Source organism: Cnephaeus nilssonii, assembly GCF_951640355.1.
Source record: "Cnephaeus nilssonii genome assembly, chromosome: 9".
NCBI classification, from domain to species: Eukaryota; Metazoa; Chordata; class Mammalia; order Chiroptera; family Vespertilionidae; genus Cnephaeus; species Cnephaeus nilssonii.
In genome coordinates this window covers 51,670,405-51,692,414 of record NC_137080.1, presented here as the reverse complement: position 1 = coordinate 51,692,414, position 22,010 = coordinate 51,670,405, and the positions used below count along the sequence as shown (strand labels likewise).

Here is a 22,010-nt window from a genome sequence, read left to right as displayed (position 1 = left end):
CCCCTAACAAGTTCTATCAGATGCCAGGGCAGAATCAGACAGCACTGCAGGCAGTGAGATCATTCGCTAAGAATTCATTTTTATTCCAAATATTAGGAGTGCCAGACCATAGGACACAATCTATCACACAGCCGGAAAATTAGCCTGGCACCTGAAGAGAAACATCTAAACTCATTTAAAAAAAAACCCTTCTCCCGTTAGAGGCCCTTTAAAAACCCGATGACGCTCTCCCCAGGAAAAGACGCACAGACACAAAACCTTTCACCATAGCAGGAAGGGCTCAGGGGACCTGACAAGCCTGCGAATCCATGGACCCATAGGAATCCGTGAACCCAGGTTAAAATTCCCCTGAGTTTACTCATCCACAGGCCCCGGTACTGAATCCTGGTCCCTGGCACATCCCCAGGTGACATTCCCTGGATGAGAAATGACCTTTCTTGTTTTGGCTCTAGGAACATCCGCACCTGGCTTCTGGTCAAACTCGCTGTCAGCACGGCTGTGCCGCTCCCCACGTGGGTGGCCACGCTGGTGATACTCCTCTCCCTCGCCATCTCCTTGCCTGTGCAGCCCTGATGTTCTTGGGTTCTGCTCTTTAATTTGCTGTCATGGATTCTGCTGTCCCTCCCCGCCCCCTTCTCTTTCCCTGTTGGCCTTTTATGGCACTCTTAAAAAATTAAACTTGATTTTTAAATTTACCATAAAAGTAACAATCTCCAATTTTGTATTTAAATCCTTTGCTTTTTCTCCAAAAGCATCCTTTAACCTTTCATACCTTTGCCCCTTGGAAATGATATGCCCACCACTCTAAGCAGCAGGCCCTGTGGTCTCTGTGCAGCCAGAGACAGGGTTCTGCTGGAGGAGCAGTGGGAAGAGAACAGCCCAAAGTCAGACAGACCCGGTCCCATCCCAGCTGACTGCCTCTGGCCACCTAATTAAATGAAAGCTCAATTTCCTAACATGAAAAAATAGGGATGAAAATACCAACCTTTAGATTTTTTTTTTTTAGTATTCCATTGTAGTTTTGATTTGCACTTCCCCAATGAAAAATGATGTTGAACATCTTTGCATGCACTTATTAGCTAGCTACTTGTATGGTGTGTTTTTTTTTTTTGAGAAATACCTATTTTATTCATTTGCCTATTATTTAATTGGTGTATTTATCTTTTGTAAGAATTCTTTACACATTTTGCACATAAATCCTGGATCAGATGTAGGATTTGCAAATATTCTCTCCCATTCTGTGGGTCATCTTTTTCATTTTTTAAAATGGTTTCCTTTGAAAGATAGAAGTTTTTAATTTTATGAAGTTCTATTTTTTATTCTGTGTCTTGTGCTGTTAAGTATCATAGCTAAGAAACCAATGCTTAATTTAAGGTTACAAAAATGTATTCCTATGTTTCTTTCAAGGGTTTTATAGTTCTAATTCTTACATTTAGTTTTATGACCCATTTTGAGTAAATTTTTGTATATAGTGTAAGGTAGGGGTCTGATTTCATTCTTTTGTAGGTGAATATTCAGTTACTCCAGCATCATTTGTTGAAAAGACCGTTCTTTCCCCATCAAATCGTTCTGGCACCCTTGTTGAAAACTGATTACAAATGTTTATTTCTGGATTCTCAAATTCTATTCATTGCCTATCCTATGACAACACTATCTTGACTTCAAAATTTTGTAGTACGTTTTAAAATCAGAAAGTTCTCCAACTTCGTTCTTTTTCCAGTTTAATTTAGCTATTTGGAGACCTTTGAATTTCCATATGAATTTTAAAATTAGCCTGTCAGTTTCTGCAAAAAAGCTAGCTGGGATTTGGGGGATTGTGTTGAATATGTACAGTATGTTGATCAGTTAGGTGTTATTAAAATTCAACAATATTATCTTCTAATCTATTAGATGTCTTTCCATTTATTTAGGTCTTCTTAATTTCTTCCCATAGTGTTCTGTAGCTTTCAGTGTATAAATCTTGTATTTTTTTGGTTAAATGTATTCCCAAGAAATTCATTCTTTCTGATACTATTGTAATAGGGTTGTTTTCTTAATTTCCAGTCTTTCATTGCTTTATATGAAATAAAATTGATTTTTATACATTGACCTTTTATCCTGCAACCTCACTGAACTTGCTTGCTAATTCTAACAGTTGTGTGTGTGTGTGTTTTGTGGATTGGAGTTTAAGTATCTTTAAGTATTCTAAAGCACAGGTAGATCCTAGAACATAAATGGAGCAATTAAATAGCACTGCCAATACTAAGAGCCCACACTCTTAGTTCCTCTTCCCTTGGTACTGGGTGATGGTCCTGCTCCTGGGTCATAATCTGACCACCCATACGATGACTCGGAGAGAGTTCCTGAGACCAGGCTACCTGGCGTTACTGAAGTGGTGTTACAAAGCCAGGCCCGGATCTCAGCCTACCGTCTGAGAACTATTTAAGTGGGAATCATTAGGTAAGGATGTCACAGGGTCTGGCCTCACCATTCTCAAAGTTTTGCTTCTCTGGGAAACCACATCCTCAAGGAGTTTTGAACCTCCGTATCAGCAGGGACTTCTCATGGGTTTTCACATAGATACTTCTCCTTATGTACAACTTTTCTCATCACATCAGGACAGACTCCCAGTGTACACTACTTTGAGGGAGAGTGGTGGTTATTTTCAACAAAATGGCCACACGTGACACAAACGATACATATATTTTACTGGATTATATTTTGCTTCAGTTTTAAAAACTGATTTCCAGCCAGCCTGCCAGCATGCAGAGACCTACTTTGCATCTTGATCCATGAGTCACTGATTTAAGCACGCATTTGCCCAGAATACCCAGGCATGTGAAAGTATCAAAATATCACACTTTGATTGATTCAGAAAGTTATTTTCTACCACTGTGCAGCCTGAGAGTTTCTGTCCTGCGTCTGACTAACTGGGGAGGTGCAGCAGCAGAGAGCCAGGAGCTGCTACGTGGAAGACCTTGTCCCTCCTCTCGGGCACCAAGATCCGGGAGTAAACCCCTCAGGTCCCCATGGCAGAGCGTTTCGGCAGGACGCTCCTCTGAGCGTAACCTGGGTATCGGAGTCATCTTTTGAAGGGATCCTGGTATTTCGGTTTGACAAAAATCGAGAAACATTTTAGAAAGAAAATCGGATTTGTGTGTAAATGAAGAATATTCCTGAAAAGAAACTCTGTTACGAAACTGAAATCTGGAGACCGCGGTGGTGCTAAGTTGAGTCATCAGTTCCCTTTACACCCTAATAATTGACGGCACTTTGATCACAGTGGCTGCTCTGGGTGATGCTTTCTTGTTTGCTTTTTTTAAGTACTTCCTTGTGTAAACAGGTTGTCTCACTATCGTCTTGCAAACATGTTTACATTTGGGGGATCATGGGGGAACATCTGTTAGAAACAGATTTCATGCTTTTCTGTCAACTTAGGGAAAGCTGAATCATAGTTCTTGTCATAGAAAAAAGCTACTGGAGAGTTAAATGAAGTTCTCCTGGAAGGGGACTTGATGGGCTAGTTTGATAGCCCTGCGTATATATACTTAGAAATTTGTCCCGAAGACATCCATTTGAAGCAGTTAGAAACAGGCAGTCATTACTTTCCATTCTTGACCGTGGGGACAACGAGGTATAGAAAGATTAAGTGGCTTGGTCAGTGATTAAGAAAGTGGCAAAAAGGGTACCACACACCCCACAGGCCTTTTGCTTTACAATCTTCAGGTATGGAGGGTTCAGTGGTTCCCCCCCTCCCCGCCCCCACGCCCCAAAGTGTTACAATTCCCTGCAATTTTATTAAGGTCACTTACGCAGGAGAGGACAAAAGGAAGGGCTGAGTGACGGACTCTAAAAATGAGCAATCCTTAAATCTGGGCCCCGAGTTAGAGATCTGGGGGTGTATGGAAAGGAGGGGGCATGCTGAAGGGGACAGGAACAAAGCTTGGAAGGAGAGGCTGAACGAACAGGAAGACCTCAGGCACAATCAGGCAAAATGCTCTACGGAAACCTCAGGACGGAGCCTGCCCCTGCCCCTGCCATGCCCAGAAGCACCATGCTCCTCGTGGAGGGTGCACTGCCTGGCTCTGGCCCTCAGAGCCATCACTGTGTGGAGGGAAGTAACTGGCATCAGGAGGGAACAGGAGGTGCAGCAGGTTCCACAGCATTCCCCACAGGCAGTACAGCTCCATCGGCCAGGCTAAGGAACATCTGTCCACACCGCCCCGCCCCCCCCCCCCCCCCCCCCCCCCCCGCCTTGAACTTACGCTTTCCCCCTTCAATACTAAAGAATTTCCCACCCAGGTGAGCTTCCAGGGTCAATGAAGAACATTTCCCTAGGCCCTTCCTCCTTTTGATGGGCTACACCCCAGGAGGGATGACCAAACAGCCAAGGGTTAGCTGTTGAAGGAGATGTGGATGTCCCCTGGGTGTGTGCGCTGGAGTGTCCATAGGCATGCCTCCAGGCCCCTGTAGTGTGGGACAGAGAAGGGGAATGAGAGGAGAAGGGGCAGGAAAGAAGCGTCAGGGTGTTCAATGGCTCTCCCTATACACCATATCCCAGCTCAGAACTCCCAGGAGCCTGTGAAGAAGCTGGCCCTCTGAAGGTCATTGTGTGAAGGTAGAAGGACAGAATATATGTCATGCAACCCATTTGTTAGCTTGATTCTTTTAACTTTAATATTTATACATATGCACATGAGCTTCAATTGTACTCTTGCCCTATCTGCACAGATGGTGGGGCCAGGCCTTTTTGGGGGCATCTAGCTCAGGGCTGTGCAGCCTGCAGACTGTAGGTGGACACTTGCGAGTGTCATAGACACCGACCCTCTGGATGAGGAAGTGGAGGTGGCTGCAAGGGGCTTTCAGAATACACAACAAACGTTTCCTTCACTGTTGTTTTGGGGAGACTATTCTGAAACATGTTAGTCACATTTTTTTCCCCATCTAGCTGCTCTGTAGCCAAATATATCAGGGTCTGGCTATGGGTTAACTAACCAAATTTTAATTTTTTTCAATCATCGAATTCTTTTATCTCTTGTGGGTTCCTTCCCCTATACATACTAGTACTTTGTAACACATTTATCAGCAGCTGGTTTGGTACTAGTGGGAACCAAACCAAAGGCAGTAACACACATCAAGGAAGGAACAAATGTAGCCAGGAAAAGAAAAATGCCAGTGAACGTTAGGCTGAACTGTAAGAAATAATTAAGTAGCTATACATCAAATGCATAAATATGATTCATTTTTAAAGGCCCACACATGTTACACCCACTTTCAGGAGTTTCCCAAAGTAATTTAAAACTATTTGATGTTGCTTCCTGTTTTTCAGTCCTTTTATCTATTGATGGGGGTGGCAAGTCTACTGTTACCAACTGAACAAGAAGAAAAGTGAAGGATGGGGCAAGTTTCCTGGCTTTAGTCATCACAATCTGCTTTAAAAGTTCTTATTTTTAGATTGCAAAATTTGGGGCTCTAAGCTTCAAAGTAATTAAGATTCATTCCACATTATACCCTAAGATTGCACCAACATTTTTTTTTTTTTTGAGTTAACTAACTTCTTGCATCAACTATAGGCTTCCTGTTCTCTCCAAGGCTCCCTACTAAAGCAAAGAGAAAGAGGAAAACAGGGCCAAAGCTCACTGGCTTTGGTCTGTAGTCAATACATTTCCCTTTTCTTTCTTGAGATAAGAAGACCTTTTCATATTCTGAAGCCAAAGTTTCATAAACACTGGAGTATTTAGGAGATATTTATTCAATAAAATTACCCTCAGGTGCCAGCAGCAGCTCTGGAGACGTGGCTACTTCTTTTATTTGGCATCAATTGCTCATTATTTTAATCACATAGATGGTTAATGAAAAGTAAACCTACACTCTTCTGGAAATACACACCAATAAGTATCACAGCAGGGTGAAAAGCATTTTCAGGGTTGGCCAGTATAACCCACCATCAAAGGTTTGACCACCAAGTGGTTGATTCTGATTAAACACCTCCAATGAGAAGAAAGGTACTAACTCCTGAGTAGCCAAGTCCATTTTGGAGAATTACATGCACATTATCATTGCAGATATCATTAGAGAGTTCTCTCTGGGGCAAACCTGCCTCCTTGTAGCCTAGAAACACTGGTCTGCCCTCCAGGGTGCCCAGAGCATGGACAACACCTACACATGTGCTAGGGAGCAATCATGGCTCCATCTCATTTCACCCCAAGTCTTTTCTCTAAGTAGTTGGTTCCAGTTCCTTCAAATGTCACTTGGGACATGGTTTCAAGCTCTCATACTATCACTGTCTTGAGCCATTGTCCTTTGAAAAAAAGCACTAAACTTAAAAGTAACCACTTAAATCTAATATCACACAATAGCCAACAGCACATTTACCAATATGTCCATCAAAATGTGATCCCAAAGATAGCCTAATTTTAACAGTGAGGAACAGACGGAATAATCTAGCGCCTTCTTAGTCCTGCAACGCAAATCACAATTTCATTAATGTTTTGGGTAGCTCCCTTACATCACTGACTAGGATTGAGCCTGTAGGAATTAAAGCCTACAAAGACATTTCACATATTGCTATTGCCTTTTATTCCCCATATTCTCTATTTGAGAAGCTTATTTGTGTGTGTGTGTGTGTGTGTGTGTGTGTGTGTGTGTGTATGTGTGTATACAACTGTACCTTGACATTTATTCCTATTATTCAATGTCTACTCTACAACACCATTTCCCCGCCCCCTCTTTATTTGTTTATCCACTCAGAGGCAAAGGAACACACGAAAGAGAACTGTGCTCAAGAGATTTTTAAATCATGAAATTGTACCAGGCTTACAAAGCAGTGGGTAGTTAGGGTGAAAACTAACTTAGTAAACAATACCTTTGAGAATTGACTCAGAATGTGTTCTGTGCTGAATCCTGCTTGGTCAATTCCGAGAGGAAACTCGGAATAAATATTTACCATATTTACTTATTTCTTCTACTGAGAACTATCTAAGACAAGAGGATGTTTAATGATGAAACAGATTTCAGGAATTCTGCTCTGCGCAGTGTCCTGTCCCTGGGGTATGAAGACCGATACAAGTCCCAGCCTCATAATGAAACCAGACACAGTTCACTTCCTTTTTTTGTGAAACCACCCCCTCACCTTGGGGATGTCTTGAGATGACACAGAATTAAGTCATGTATCACTAACCTGAGATACTGAAGGCAATGACTGGCAATCATTCCCATCAGCAACAATAATATTTAAAATATCATCCTGGGAAGAAGAACAGCATTTGCTTGGGATGAAACAGAGCCCTGACTACGCTTATGGGCTCCAGCTGCTGATCCCCCTCCAGTCTCAAACGGAGAAAGGAGATTTTCAACTCCAGAGTTGTTTCCTTTCCTAATCAACATAACAAGGAGAGGTCAAGAAGGGTCCAGTCAGAGATGAATGGACAACTGGGCTACATGTCCATGGCTTATTACTGAAAGTGCATAACCAAAGCAATTACAGAGCACTCTGTGAAATTCCCTCCACCTCCCCACCCCGGGCTTTTGGGAGGCAGCCTGGCTAACAGGTCAGAGAGAGAAGGCCTATCCCAGTGGTCGGCAAACTCATTAGTCAACAGAGCCAAATATCAACAGTACAACAATTGAAATTTCTTTTGAGAGCCAAATTTTTTAAACTTAAACTTCTTCTAATGCCACTTCTTCAAAATAGACTCGCCCCGGCCGTGGTATTTTGTGGAAGAGCCACACTCAAGGGGCCAAAGAGCTGCATGTGGCTCTCGAGCCGCAGTTTGCCGACCACGGGCCTATCCAATACACAGGCTGCTTGTCAGGTGGGTTCTCTCCTTCCTGTAGCCGGGGGAAGAGAACCGATGGCCGGGGCAGTGGCGAATGGCTGCCATCTCCCCAGAGAGAGTGGGGAAGAACTCCCCAAACCCAAACAAGTGAAAAAAAAATACAAACCCTAAATAACAAATGTAGAACCTCCATCTTTCTTGTCTCAGAGCCCTCAAAAGAAATTTCTCCCATTTTTTGGCTGTTTTCTACTGCCACCCTTTTTTAGTGAGGACATGTGGATGGTCTGCCCCATCCTTGGGCTTCCCGTATGCCCTGCCTCCTCCTACCAGGAATCAATCGCTAGTCCTGAGCTCCGGACCCAGCCCTTCTCCCTCATTTAAGGGATTTGTTCCTGCGTTTATCGTCACTCTCCCCATGACAGCAATTTCTCCCTCTCCTGGACCACTGGCACACAAGCATTTTTAAAACACTCATCTCAAAGCCCCTTCTTGGTTCCATAAGTTCTCTAGGTACCACCCTTCCTCTGACCCTCGGAGGAGTTGTCTAAACTTGTTACCACTATTTTCCCATTCTCTTCTTAAGCTGGTGTAAGTTAGTTTTGTGTTATTTCAGAGAGAGTGCTTTTATCAAGGTCACCGATGCTTCCATCTTCCCAGTTTCATGTGCAATGCTCTTCATCGTACATGACTTCTCAGCATCATTTCACTCAGCTGCTCACCTCTATGAAACAGCCTCTTCGCATGGGTTCAGTGGCACCACACTGTCCTAGCTTCTTGCCTTCCTTTCTCATTTCACCTGTGACTCCTTCCCCGTTTCCTTGGCTGGCTTCCCCTCTAAATGGTTGCATGTTTCAGGGATCCAACCTTGGACTTTTTGTCTTCTATAACAACACTCATTCCCAGGCCTATAGCTTTTGCTACCTCTATGCTGAGGGCTCCCAAATTTTATTCTATCTTGCCTTAACCTCTACCCCGATATCCATATCTAATGACCCACTCAGCATCTGAACTGTATGTCCAACATGCATCTCAAATACAGCACGGTTAAACAGGATTCTTATTACCACCCTCCCTACCATCACCCTCTTGCTTGAAACCTTTAAGACTTCACCCTGCTCTTAGAATAGAATCCTGCCAGGCCCCTTCTCCTCATTCATCCTGCAGGCCATGCCTCGATCCAAGTGCTGTCTGCTTCGGTGCTTTTGCATTTTATTATGCCTTGGCTTGGAAGGCTTTTCCAGGTCTTGGCATGGTAAGGTCCTTCTCTTCATGCAGGTCTTAGCTGCCATGTCAGTCATTACCTGACCTTCCTATGCATACCTCCCCATAATCACCCTCTCCCTGATCACATAGCTCCATTTTATTACCTTTACAGCACTCATCTCTCTCTCTTTGAAATCATCTTGTTTATTAACATGATTCCTGGCTTATAGTCTACATTCCTGAAGCGGACTGTGAATTCCACCAGGACAGGAATGATGTTTCTTGTGCTATGTTCTATTACTACCCTCTAGCCCTTGGAATACAGCAGGCTAATATCTGCTGAGTTGAGGCAAGCATGTCTGGGTAACAACGGACAGAATGATACTATGTAGGAAAGCCCTCTGTGTATTGCAATATAACATACAAACATATAAGATAAGAAAAATAACAAGCTACATAGATGACTTCTCAAACAAGTCATTGCTGACATCATCACTCCAGGAAGATTGGTCACTCTGACTCCATTTCTGCAGATGAAACAAGGGTCCCAGCTTTCATTGTCTCTCACCAGCCCTTGTCTTCTCCAGGCCATCCTCTACAATGCAGGTGACCTTTCAGCACGGAAACCTGATCATATCACTTCCCAGCTTCCTACTGATTTTAGGATGGAGCTGGAACACAGCTTCCAAGGCTGTTCATGATTTCGGGGTGCTGATCCTTCTCCAGCCTCCTCTTTGGCTGCTGCTTCTACTCTGACCTAGTCCAAGCTGCCCTAAAGTTCAGCTTTCTTTAAAGCATCAGGCACTGATACCTCAGGATTCACGCAATCATTCTTCTTTCCCCTCCACCTGGTCATCCTTCAGCTGTAAAATTAGAGAGCACTTCCTCTGGGAACATTTTCTGAACCTCCCTGTCTGGGTTAGGTTTACTTCTAGGTAATCTTACAGTATGCTATACTTCTGCAATAACAGCCTTTGTCATACCAGTGCCGCTTACTCATTTATGTCTCCTCCACTCAATTATAAGCTCCCTGAGGGCAAGAACTATGCTCAACTGTCCATCACTGTGCCTTAGCACCTAGCATGTCACCTAAGACACAATACGTGCTCAATAGTAATTACGGAATTAACAAACAAATTAATGAAAACGTGAATCCCATCAAAGACAAAAGAAATAATTCTAGAGTATGTGTATGTGGTTAGCTTTGATTTTTCTCTTTTCTTTAATATCTTTAATTCTTCCTAATTCTTGAACTTTATTTTCAGCTTTCTAGTCTTTAGTTATATTTTGGATCAACATACATCTCTCCATTATTTTGCTTTACATACCATTCAAAAATGAACAAGTGTTCTTTACCTTACCTAAGTTTAGGTTCTTTTCTTTTAAAGTCTTTTCACCTTCACTTTCTTCTACTTTACCTCACGTTTACAAGCATCTACAGTTATTACTCTGTTGTGTTTATTACTAACTATAACAGTTTTCTTTTATGATTCACTCTAGTTTCATTTATTGTATGGCATGTTTAAGGACAGTTAAGTCTAACAGACAAGGTAAAGTTCCTTACAGCTTCGATTTTCAAATGGTGTGCCACGGCACACTGGCGTGGCACAAGAATTTTTAAAACATGCAATGCCTGATTAGCTAGTCAGGGGCACTGACCTCTTTTCCCTTAGACAGTCACATAAAAAATGACAACAGCCAACACAACAATATCCATCTGGTGTGAATGAAACAAAATTGTATCTATTTTTTGTCAGATCGGCAAAACTATATCTTTTGGTGTGCCGCAGAATTTTGGTAATTAGTTTGTATGTGCCATGAGATGAAAAAGGTTGAAAATCGGTGCCTTAGAGCAATTAAAATTTAAGCTAAAAGCTTTAACCCAAAGCCATCTCCTGTGGACATCTTCCAGGAGTGTAATGCTACCCAAGAAACCTGAAGGAGGACCATGTATTATTTATACTAAGAGAACAGGAAAGGGGCTTCACACATCTGACTTCTCGTGCCATTGACTAGTGTTCCGTGCTCTGCGGATAATGCAGACCAGATGAGAGGACAATGATGTTCCATGAGTACATAACTCTTTCAAGCAACTGGATTGCAAATTAGGAAAAATTACTCTCCAGTGATTAAAACAGCTTTCTAAGAGCCCCTGTTATTGCATCCAAGTATATCACTAATCCCACTGGGGGAGTTTATTCCTTTGAAAGATCCAGCCCCATAGCTGATAAGAATTGTGATAAAGAATTCCATTGTGTCTGTAATTACCTGTTGTGTATACAGTCATATCAATGATCAGTACACATGAACTATAATTATCCTGTTAATGTTCATTTTTTTATTAAGCCAGATATACATTTGATGAGTGGAAAAGACTTAGTCACAAAAAGACCAATATGCACTCTTAAGAAAAACTGACAACATTAAGCCAACAGGGTCGCTGTAAGTATCTAAAGTTAAAGTGGAATGAGCGAAGGATCGTTTGTTCTTCTTTGCAGGTATTCAAACAGGTAGCAGCATAGCACAGTCACTAAGGGTGTGGGCTCTGGGACCTAAACAGACCTGGATTTGGATCCAGGGTCTGCCTGCCTATAAGGTACCTAGACAAAGCTATTTAACTCCTCTATACACAGTATTATAAAATGGATAATAGTACTTACCAAACAGCGTTTTCTTTGTGAGGATTGAAAGAGATAATACAATATAAAGTGAAATTTGAGTCCAGTCCCAAGTACACAGCAAATCTTCAGAATATTTTACTGAAATTAAATATCATATTTTATGTTTTATTCCCCTTTGTACAAACATGTGACATATTATAATACAAAATGTAAAAACTTTATTTACATGTAAGGGTTTATGTGACACTTGCGAGCGTCCATGAGAAAAATGACATTTGGGAACTTTTGTCTCCATGCTGTAAGGACTGTTTGAATTTGTACCTGTCATGCACATGTAGCTACATTTAATGATGGTGATTAAGTCATGATCCCTCCAAGGTCTCCTGGGAACCCAGCCCATTCTGCCTTTAGTTAATCATGTTAGTTTCAATCAATAACTAAAATATGAAGACTTAATAAAGGACATAATAATAATTCACAGATGCCAAAAATCAGGTTAAACACTGATATAATGTCCAAAATACATTATTTAAAATATGGCACACATTATAGAGAAATGTATAATGATAGTTCAACCTACCACTTGATTTGTGATGTAGGTTTACTGAGCCATCACTTTAAACTAAAAAGGCTGAGATCTGAATATAGAGCCTAGATAAGCAGCTGCAGAAACAACCTTCAAAAATTATACAATATTCTAGCAGCTGGAATAGTAATTATTTATTGAAAATATTCACAATTTGATATTACCCAATACTGTCAAAGTTGCTAAAAAGATATAATTAACATTTACTGAAGAGTCTTAGTGGGTGAAAATGTTTTAAATAAAACAAATATTTAGTTATTGGCAAAAACAACTTCTTAAAATATAGTATTAATTCACCTTGAAAAGAAAAGTACTAACTTGGACATTATGCCCAAGTGAAAAGCTCCCCAGATGTGTGTGTGAAAACATATCTGATCTGCCTACCATTGGAACAATGTAAGAATCAGGGAGTTGGTCATCTTGCTTCATATTACTTGTCACAGTTTGTCTGTGACTAGATAAGTGGGTCTTTCTCAGGTCTCAGGAACGTGAAGGACTCAGAAAAGCCAGCAAAGCACTCAGAGATCCTGACTTAATGGAAAGATACACAATGAAGAGTCGGAAGAGCCGGCTCTAACTACCTTTTTTAAAAAGCTGTATGACCTGTCTTCCTCATTCACTCATTCACTCATTCATTCATTCATTCATTCCCTATTCCAGGTATTGGGGATATCAACAAACAAAACAGACATGCCCCTAATAGAGCTATTTCAATAAGGCCCTACTAGCATCCTAAAAATGGGGGGGGGGGGGGGGGACCAAAAACAGGACAAGGAATTGAAACCAAATATCACAATAGAAAGTCCATGCTGGTCACGACTCTCGTGGAGCGAACTGTCTTTGGGCCCGTTTTTTTATCCATAGAATAAGAACAGAAACACCTGCTTTCTCTACCTCAAGGACCAAACTGGGAGCATTCTATATGTTACACAAATTTGAAATCACAAGAAAAAAACCCAAGACAGTCCCTTATCAGAATGAACAATTAGGAATACTAATTCTCGTATGTTCAAGATTTTCAGAGCAAAGCTTGCCTATTACACAATGTATTACACAATACATTGATGTGTTTATTGGCCCCTCAGAAGAAGCCAAATATCTGCACAACTATAAGCCTATAAAATATACTAAAGACACTGGTCAGTGAATGCTGGAGGCTGCTCTCTGGTACCCCGGAGAACCGCATGCTTACACTATTAATGCCAGCTGTACTTGTCACTGTAACGACATAATTTAATTAAATAGTATGTTGGCCAATGACATACAAATGTGAAAATAAAGTTATTTTTCTGAAAAATTAGTGAAATAAAGGACATGAAAGGAGCAAGTTGCTGAAGGAAATCTGCTATTGAATTAGACAGGAATAAGATAATTGTGAAAGACTGGGAAATAATAAGAATTTAAAATGATTTTGCACTCAGAGTGTGTTCCAAGTGCCTTTAAAAATTATTTCAATTTTAAGAGACTGAACACAAAAGTCATGCAATAAATGTGCATAAAAAATGACACAGAACTTCCAATCAGCAGACCCAAACCCAGGAGAAGGCCTTGGGCTCACATCGAAAGACTGGAGAATAACTCTTCATCTGCAGCCTTAAGTCAATATGTTATGTAGGCTATGTAGTATCTTTGAAAAAAAAGTATTATTCATCCTTTAATTGATTTTTTTTAACTAACCAGAAAACAGGTGGCCCAGTCAGGTTAGCTAAGAGGACTGTACAACCAGCCACGAATCCCGGGAATCTCTAGGAATACGGAGTTTCTTCTCTTTGTTTTTCTGATTTTTAATTTTTATTGTCTAATTTTCCTCAATAGTCATTCATTGCTCATTTAATTAAAAATATTTTAATGTAAGTTTTAGGCATCCTGGAGCAAGCCTTTGTATATTTAAAGGAAGAAAAGGTCAAATATTTTTGCTCATGTGTTGCTTACACTGTAATTTTGCGTTTTGCAACCCTATTTCTGGGAGAAATAGCGATAAGACTTGCTATTATTTGTAAGATGGTGCTATTTGTAAGATTGGATTAATTGGGGTTCAATTAAGTTGAACCTCCCAAGGAACAAAAGCTGGACATTTCCAGGGTCAAGGTTGATTTTGGGCAGCAGAACCCTACCGTGTGTGAACGAGGTTTCCTTTTACTAATCTGGTCCTCCTGTACATTTTGGGAAACGACACAAGTCCAGGTGAAGCTCATCTCTGCCTGGGCCGCAGGGACTGTGACTCACAGCATCTGGCTGGGGATGCCCAGGGGTCGTGCATGACCAGACACTGGCAAAACACTTTTGAGAAACCTCCTCCTCAAATGAAAATACCCCTGTGAGAAACCGGTCCCATGTACTGAACAAGAGTCAAGTCAGTAAAACACCTAAAAAGACAAATGTTTGCCGGTCGCAGTATCAAACACAGGCTGCCCTCCCTTACCAGAACATACCGAGAGGTTTACAGGAAAGGACTGCTTGAGAGCAGTAAGATGGGATACCTGGCAAGACTCGTTTTAACCTTTACTCTTTCTCTTTCTCCCTGTGGGCCAGGGTGGGGAAAACCGGCCCTGAATCTGCTCAAAGCCCAGTTAAGCACAGCCTAACTGTGCTTAGAGACTGGGGTGATCGTTCTCTAAAGCGTCTACTGAGGCATTCGTTTTATTCCTCAGTAAACCTGTCTCTAATTTCCACATCCCAGGAGAGCCTGGACAAAGGATGAATGTTAGATTGCACATCCATCAGGGCTCAGGCGGGAAGTATAAATGTGGTCAGTGAGAGTTGGGTGCGACTGGTTCCCCCAGACTCTCTGATGACTGGGGGACTGCTGGACAAGAAGGGACAGAACTGGGACAGAATTTGGGTTCCACGTACAGGGCAGCTGCCTTGCTAGAGTAGACATTTGGCCTGCCCACAGCAACCGTGCCATTTCCCCCCCCCCCCCCCCCCATGGAACAACTTCCTATAGCTATTCCTAAAAAAAAGGAAATAAAACCAAAAGCTCATCTTCAGAGAAACATAGATTGGCAAACCCAGAACGTTTTGCTTCACTTCAAAACTGTTGCTGAATTGCTTAGAAGGTGTACACAGGGTGCTGCACTGTGGTCCCCCAAGAAGATATGTCTAAATCCTCATTCTCAAAACGTGTGAATGTGACCTTATTTGGGAAAAGGGTCTTTGCCGATAAAATAAATGGAGGTTCTTGGGATAAAATCATCCTGGATTCATTGGGTGGGTCCTGAACCTAACGGCAGGTCTCCTTGTGAGAGTCGAGGGAAGACACGGAGGGGAAGCCATCTGAAGTAGAGGCAGAGGTTGGAGGTATGCAGCCACACACACCAGGGAACTGGAGCCTGCCCAGAAGCTAGAAGAGGTGAGGGAGGATCTTCCCCAAAGCCTTAGGAGAAAAGTGAGAACCTGGATTTTAGACCGTGAGAGAACACATTCCTGTTGCTTCAAGCCACCCCATCTGTGGTAATCTGTTACAGCAGCAGCCCTAGGACAGGAACACAGAAAGCTAGGAGAGGCTGGCGGGGAAACGTCAAGGAACATCTACTGGAAATAGCAGTCTTACGTATGAATACCAATATCAACTCCCAGCCCCGAAGCACAGTGCTCCTGAAGGGGGAGGAAGCAGGAAAGAGGGTGGAAACCTCCTCTAAATGTATGCTGGGCCCCAAAATTTGATGTATGAGAATCTGGAGGCTGGGTCAGTGGCCAAACCTAGTCTGTGTCAGAACACCTGGGGAACTTGAAAAAAATCTTGAATTCTCCACTTAAGGATGGCTAAATCTGAATTTCTGGGGATCAGGCTCGAGCATCTGTGTTTTTTCAAAAGTTTCTCATGTGATTCTGATGAGCCATTCTCCTTAAAAATGACTGACCTGGCCTAGGTGGTCTGTTCCTCCCTTAAATGTTCGAGAAGTAAATCTGAAGTTGATTTTTTTTTTTAAAAAAGGCATTATTATTTAAAAAAACACACAGTTCTATCATTTATGCAAAGCAAATGTAGGTGTAGTATGAAGTATTAAACAATACAGAGGAGCAAGCACAGAGATGAAAGTAAAAATCACCCAGATTCATCATCTTGTGGAACCTCCCATGAATTTTTTCCGGGCAAAGGATGTACGGGTGTATATGAACCTTGTGACTCAAAGTGTGGTCCCAGGCCAGCAGCACTGGCAATCCCGGGGACCCTGTGAACGGTGCGGAATCTCAGGTCCCTCCCCAGTCCTCCTCAGCACTTTCAGGTAAGCACGTGAGAAGCATTGGCTAAATATAACCAAAAACATACTATTTCGCTTATTCTGTAACTTGCTTTTCCACACATCAAAGTGTTGTAAACACATGTCATTAGCAATAAATATAGACCTATAAGATCTTCCTTAAGGGATACATGGTATTCTTTTTTTTCATGGTATTCTTTTATGTACCAGAACTTACTTAGTCAGACCCCTTTTGACGATTTCTATTTTCCCATTTTCTTCCACTACTGCAAATAACACTGACATAAGAATATCCTTGAAGATACATCTTTCTGTTTTGCCATTCTTATTTTCAGGTAAATCCCCAGGAGTGCGTGTGATAAGTCAAATGATATGCACACTTATCATTTTGGTAGGTAATGCCAGGGTGCCCTCGCATAACCTCGTGCCAGCATGCAAGAACAGGGACTCTTCTTACCAAGGCTGGCTTCCTCACACCCTCGCCAACATGGGAGTTTTCCCAATAATTTTAACCTTTGCCTATCTGATTCTTAAACATGACAGTTCATTGATATTTTTCTTGCATTTTTTCCTAAAGCCTATAAAAAAGCTGAATATCTTTTCATACATGTATTGGTCATCTGTATTTCTCCCTTTGTGAACTGTCCAGAGCAATTTTGGTTATTTAAAATAACACAGAAGAATCTGTGGAATTACAGAGTTTAGAAATACAGTTTAATCACAATGAGAAGATATGAGGAAGTAAAACAGGAGAAAGGGAGAAGAAAATGTGCCATAAAAAGGATAATCAAAAGATTAGTTTGTGTGTTTATTTATAGACACTGGTTACAGCAATCCCGTGATTAGGCAAATTAATGCAGCTGCGTATGATCACAGATCCAGGATCAGCCCCCACATCCTTTTCAAATGATGCCACCTGTCATTTAAGTATTTTGCATTTGCCTTTTATGTTACATACATTTCGTGATTCCCATTTTAAAAACATCATTAGTTAACTCTTGGAAGGCTGGCAAAACACGGATTCCTATCTAGCATCTCTCTCATAGTTGGAATGGGAGAGCGCACCTCTCTCCTGGGCAGGCAGGAGAAATCACATGCGTGCCTCTAACAAAGAACCCTTGGGGGCCTCAAACGTTCACTTCTCAGTGAACAGCTGTATCTATCTCACTGGGTGTAAAACTGGCTCCCCGCTCAGAATCAACAGAAAACCATGGGGGTCAGATGTGCGCCGGTTGGACTGCAGTAGCACAGGCAGACCGTCCTCATTCCACAGGACGTGTGCAGCCTTCACGCACCCTGTCACACACTCCACGGGCTCCACACTGCACACATGGCGCACGGACCCTTTCTACCTCACAAGTGGCAGGGGTCTTCTCACAGGGAGCCCGGCTTCTCTCTCAACCTAAAGATGACTCCAAATCAGTGAAACCCCACCTCATCCACCCTGCCATCCTCTGCTGGCTACGGCTTCCTTTGTGAATGGAGATGAATCAGTCACCTTCACTTACTGAGCGTCTCCACATATGGCAAGAGCAGTGTGCCAGGTGTTGAGGGGGAGGGCTGTGGAGGAATGGAGGAGACGAGGAGAGGGAGTCTCCTGACTCCACTATGCAATCTGCAGGATGTGAACAGGCTACACAATGTCTTTTTCAACACGTTTCAGGATATTAGAACAAGGGGGCTCATTCTAAAGCCTGAAGAAAGGAACTGGGGGAGGATAAAAAGATGTCTGACCTTTTACAGCAGGCCCTACCTATGTAAACCCATGGACCGCACGAACCTTACCAGGCTCGAAGAGCTTTCAGTAGCTGCTAGAAGGGGGATTTACGCACAATAGGTTCTTCCAGGTTTTTAAGGGGTAAGGAATGCTGGAACACATCTCGAAAATGTGGGTCAGAGTCCAGGAAGCTCACTGTTACAGTGTCACGAGATACTCCTCTGTGCTCCTGTCAGATCAGAGCAGCAGGGAGGGGAGGACATGGCTCTGCCACAGTAGGAGAGGTGTAGACTTTACTATTTGGATAAGAGATGCAAAGAGGAGAAAGAACGGAGACCTTTAAACAAAAAGAAACAAAAGAGTGAAAATGAATTATATATAGATTAGAGGCCCAGTGTGTGAAATCACGCGGCCCTGCCCACCTGCGAATGCCCTGCCGTGCTCGCAGCCCCACCCACCCACATGCGCCTGACTCACCACGCTCACCCACCCGCCACCCTGCCCGCCCACCAGCCGCCAGCCTTGCTGCGATGGGAGCCTGTGGGCCGCGGGGGAGGGCCCGAGAGGTGCTCCATGCACCTCATGGTGACCGGTCGTTTGGTCGTTTTGGTCGTGACGCCTCTTGGCCTTTTATTATTATGATATTATGTATATACAAATACATCATTATATATATATCAACCAGAGTGAAGTGACTGTTTTAACCATGTGGATAACATTCCACTGAATATTGAAGTAATGAGTGTAAAAATCTGGGAAGTATGTCTCCCAAGTCAGAGTGTTTGGCACATGTGTTGTGTGTCTTTGTGTCTTGCTCTTAACGGTGATACTTTCTTTAACCATTTAAGGACAAAAATAATGTGGACCATAAATTCTAGAGCCAATTCTAAAATAGTAAGAAGTGGCCAAATGCCTGGTGGTGTAGGCAGAATCTCAATCCAACACTTGATGGCTATAGCCTCCAGTATGACTGAAAATCTAGGTCTAGTGGTCCAGCGAAAAGACAAGATTACACCATGGGCATGGTGGCAGATTTCGGCTCCTCAAACCTAGCCGACTTGACTTGTCAGGGAGGAGGCATATTCTCTTTGGTTCCGCCTTACGTGGGGGGCGGCAAGCTGTCGACAACTCCTACTGCACAGAGAGTTGTTCACACTGCAAAAGTGTTTACTGCTTACAAGTGACGCTCAAAATTAATTCACAGCAGCAACACCAGCAGAAAGCTTTGACAGACTGTCTTATGTGTTGACACAGTTACAAGTTGTTAGATTAAAAAAAAAAAAATAACACACTTTCCCTCTTTTCCAGCCCATACACACAAAAGTTGCTCCACAGCGAGACCATGAAATGTGTCTGAGACTGTGAATGCCATCCTGCAGGTGAATATTTCCGGTTCTGGGTCAAGGGCGTGAGAAGAAAATGGACCCTAGTTTTGAGGGTGAGCAAGGTGTCGAGCCTCTGGCCCAGCCTCAGCTAAGGTTGGTCACAGTGGTTGTTTTTCTTTCAAGAGTACTTCCCTCCAGGGCGAGCCTCAGGCGCCGGGTGGGAAGTGGGGTGGAGCTGTTTATATACCTCCTCAGCAACAGAGGCTGCCAGGAGAGCAGCTTTCACAAGCACAAATAATTCATCTCCCTATTCCTTCCCCCCACCCCCTTATTTTTCCCCATCACCATTTATCCCCATTATCCCCTCTTCCACCTCTACCCTCTCCACCTCCCAAACCACACACTGTTGTCCGAGTTCACGAGTTCTTGACTCCTTTACTTCAGGAGGCAGGGAAGCTTGCTTGCTTAGAAATGATTTACATTAAGTATCAGAAAGAATGCACTGCTATTTAATTATCTCAAATCACTTGAGATAATGAGAGTAAAAAAAAAAAAAATGAAGCCAGGTGGGATAGCAAATATTGGGCCTTCTCTGGGAGGTGTTTTACAGACTCTGGCTCAGCTCTGGGCTGTGGAGAGAGGTTGTGTTTGAAGATCCCTGTGGAGCAGCGTCCCCTCTATGAGGAGCCCTGTGCCATGGAAGATGAAGGTCAGTACTTAACTCTGTAACTGTGCTTCCCAGAATCAGAAGTTGCTATTCATGTCAATACTGTGCAAGAGCATTCTTTACATGGGCTATGTTTAAGTAACAATTGGAAATAAAGCCTGTGTAGAGCCGACCGGGACCAAAACTGTAAATCAGGCCACTTCACCGACTCCCCATGAACTTTTCTCTCTCTCCTTTCCCAGCCGTGGTCGGCAGATAGCCAAAGAGCTCCTCTGCCTTTGCCCTCACCTCTTCCCAGGCCCACACTTCCCCTCCCTCTCTTCCTTCACCAGCAGACTCCCTTTCATTTGGTGTTAGGAAGAAAGCAGTGGAAAGAATCCACACTAAAATGCAATGCCTGGTGGTGTAAAGAACCCCCAAAGGGCTTTGGGGGTTCCCCAGGGGCCCCTTGAGCTGGTGGAATTCCTGCTGGTGTGAGGAGATGCAGGGAGAAGTCTTAAACACGGAGGGCAGAGGAGATTGCGGGGTGCCTTTAAATCTATAAAGGAGTTCTGCTTTCCCCATGCATAGACCAGAGTCCAGTATTCAGATGTGAATCTGCAGCCAGCAGGAGAGTCAGCCGGACCCAGAAAGCCATGGATTAGCAAGCACTGGTCCCACCAATGATGGTGCCACCGACACAATGCTAACATCCTGCAGCATTTGCTCTGCGCTGGGCATTGTGCTGTGAGCTCATCCAATACCCAGCAACCCTGAGGGGGAGCAGTTCTGCTATGTTCCCTTACCAAGGTTTATGAAACTGAGGTTTACGAGGTTAGATAACTTAAGACTACAGGAGCTAAGAATAGAGCAGAACTGGAATTGAAAACCAACGGAGTCTGGAACCAGTGCCCTTCTATCCCGCCTCCAGTGGTTTCCTGCCAACGGCAACCATCTACTGATGAGCAGCCGGGGCAGGCCAGCACCCCCGGACTTACCACGGTGGGATGCTAAGAGAACTACAGGCCATCCACAGACACAAACGGCTTTTCTCACGCGGATGAGGGACAGGAAGAAGAGCACGGAACCTGAATGGGGTGGATCAGGTTAGAATCCTGGCCCTGCCACTCGCTCGCTTTATGACCTGGGGTAAATCTCTGCGCTTCAATTTTCTCATCTAGAAAATTATCTGATACTACCCGGTTCATAGAGTTGTTTGTGAACATCGAATAAGGTAACACACATGAAAAATGTTTTTGGAAAGATAAACGGTTAGATGTCATTGTTACTGCTAAGAGTCCTTTCATGGCAAGTGTGGTTCCTGAGAACAGAAGACTGACTTTCACACAGGTACCCGCTAGCCTGACCTGAACCATCCAGGACCAGGTTCTCAGGATGATCCCTGGGGAAAAGGGAGCAGAAGCAGGCTAAGAGGGGCATTCCCTGTAATAACAAGGTCTGACCCCCCAAAACAACCCATACAGATGGGTTCTGTAATGTGTGGGTGAGAAAGGTTAACGCTCGATGACTTCAGAGCAGGTGATCCTTTCCGCAATCACAAGCTGCTCCCTGCAGTCTGAGGTGATGCTGCCTTGCTGATGATTACACGTGTGCCTTTGCACACTGCAGCGTGGGTTCAAAAAAAGGGTCCCCTTTGTGCAGGCAGTTCCTCATTTTGTTAACAATTCCAAAAGGCAGGAGCATCTCCCAGATAGTTCAAAGACACCACGCTGCTAAAATCCAGGGGCAGCCAGGAGGCTGCTAAACGTCCTCTGCTCACGGCCTGCATCTCAGCGGCTATGAATCTACCCCTTTAATTACTGAGAGTCTCAATCCTTTTTCTACACATGAGCTCACCCTTCAAACCACCACATTGGTGGCTGTTTTGGGGAGGGTTGAATGAAAGTTCAAAGCATTATGTCATTGTAAACAAACAATCACATGTAGCGT

General features: G+C 43.2%; 1 protein-coding gene across 5 annotated transcripts in view; it reads right to left on the bottom strand.

Annotated features, from left to right (window-relative positions):
• The window catches only part of BACH2 (BTB domain and CNC homolog 2), a 332,743-nt gene that overhangs the window by 148,422 nt on the left and 162,311 nt on the right, over nt 1–22,010 (bottom strand). For 2 of the 5 annotated variants that reach the window (XM_079779974.1, XM_079779975.1), the window contains one exon: nt 11,621–11,719. The exons of the other annotated variants lie outside the window; for them this stretch is intronic. The gene's annotated coding sequence lies outside the window, so the exon portion shown is untranslated. The remainder of the gene's footprint in view (nt 1–11,620; nt 11,720–22,010) is intronic. 5 annotated transcript variants of the gene reach the window in all.